This window comes from Aotus nancymaae, unplaced genomic scaffold (genome assembly GCF_030222135.1).
Source record: "Aotus nancymaae isolate 86718 unplaced genomic scaffold, 86718_ANA_hifiasm-v0.15.2.pri h1tg000067l, whole genome shotgun sequence".
NCBI classification, from domain to species: Eukaryota; Metazoa; Chordata; class Mammalia; order Primates; family Aotidae; genus Aotus; species Aotus nancymaae.
The window spans coordinates 11,115,498-11,117,327 of record NW_026988482.1 but is presented as its reverse complement, the minus strand read 5'-3'; the positions used below and the strand labels follow the sequence as shown (position 1 = coordinate 11,117,327).

At 45.3% G+C, this 1,830-nt stretch overlaps 1 pseudogene; it reads left to right on the top strand.

The window, feature by feature from the left end:
• The first annotated feature begins 261 nt into the window (after positions 1 to 261).
• Positions 262 to 848, top strand: LOC105714845 (phospholipid hydroperoxide glutathione peroxidase-like; annotated as a pseudogene).
• Positions 849 to 1,830: the final 982 nt, after the last annotated feature.

Below are 1,830 nucleotides of genomic sequence, written 5' to 3'. Positions count from 1 at the left end.
AAGATATATCTCCAAAGGACTGGTATACAAATACATAGAAAGACATCTTCAAACTCAACAATAAGAAAACAAACAACCCAAATAAAAAGTGGTCATAATATATGAGCAGTCACGTCATCAAAGAAGATATATAAAAGGCATGTAATAATACTAAAGGATGCTAAGCGTAACATGTCATTAGAAAATTAAAATAACGGGAAGCCAGCGCTGCTCTGTGGGGCTCTGGCGCGCCGGTCCTGGCCGGCACCATGTGAGCGTCCCATGTGGCACCGTGCGCGCTCCACGCACGAGTTTTTCGCCAAGGACATCGACGGGCACACGGTTAACCTGGACAAGTACCGGGGCTTCGTGTGCATCGTCACCAAGGTGGGCTCCCAATGAGACAAAACCGAAGTGAACTACGCTCAGCTTGTCGACCTGCACGCCCCATACGCCGAGTGTGTTTTGCGGATCCTGGCCTTCCCCTGCAACCAGTTCGGGAAGCAGGAGCAGGGGAGTAACGAAGAGATCAAAGAGTTCGCCACTGACTATAACGTCAAATTCGACATGTTCAGCAAGATCTGCGTGAACGGGGATGACGCCCACCCGCTGTGGAAGTGGATGAAGATCCAGCCCGAGGGCAAGGGCCTCCAGGGAAATGCCATCTAGTGGAATTTCACCAAGTTCCTCATCCACAAGAATGGCTGTGTGGTGAAGCGGTGCGGACCCATGGAGGAGCCCCAGGTCATAGAGAAGGACCTGCCCTGCTATTTCTAGCTCCACAAGTGTGTGGCCCTGTCCAGGCCCCTGCCCTCGCCCCCAGAGCCTTCCACCTGGCACCCATGGCGGCCTGCCTGCAAACCAGCTGATGGTGGGGCAGACCTGAAAACCCGGCGTGCCCCCCGCCGGAGGAAGGTCCCGTGGTCTGCTGGGTTATGCTTGGCGCCCCCACCCCTGGCTGCCTTGGAATAAACAAGACAAATTGAGGGGGAAAAAAAAAGGAAATTAAAATAACGAGATACCACTACACACCTGTTAAAACGGTTTAAATCCCAAACACCAACAACAAGTGCTGGTAAGAATGTGAAGCAACAATAACTCTCATTTATTATTGATGGGGATGTAAATGGTACAGCCACTCTGGTTGACAGCTTGGTAGTTTCTTACAAAATTAAATACAGTAAGCCCTCAATATCCAAGGGTTTTGCATCCGCAGATTCAACCAAATGCAGACTGGAAATATTTGAAAAAATAAAAACACTACAATAAAAATAATACAGTATAACAACTACTTACATAGCATTTACTCTGTAATAAGTATTATAAGTAATCTGGAGATGATTTGAAGTATACAGAGGATGTGCATACGTTATATGCCAATTTTATGCCATTTTATATAAGGAACTTGAGCATCCATGGATTTTGGTTTCTGCAGGGATACTGAAACCAATCCCCTACGAGACTGAGGGATGATTCTTACGATATGATCCAGCAATCATGCTGGTATGTATCCAAATAAATTGAAAAATCATGTCCACACAAAAACCTGCCCATGAATGTTGATAGCAGCTTTATTCATAAGTGCCAAAACTTGGAAGGAACTAAGATGCCTTTCAATAGGTGAATGGACAAATAAACTGCACTACTTCCATAAAATGGAATATTATTCAGCACTAAAAACACATGAGCCATCAAGTCATGAAGAGACATGAAAATGCCTTAAATGCATTTTGCCAAGTGAAAGAGAGCAGTCTGAAAGGCTGCAACCTGTATGATTATAGCTTTACAGCTTTCTGGAGAAGGCAAAATTATGGAGACAGTAAAAAAATCAGTGGTTGTCAGGGAAAAATG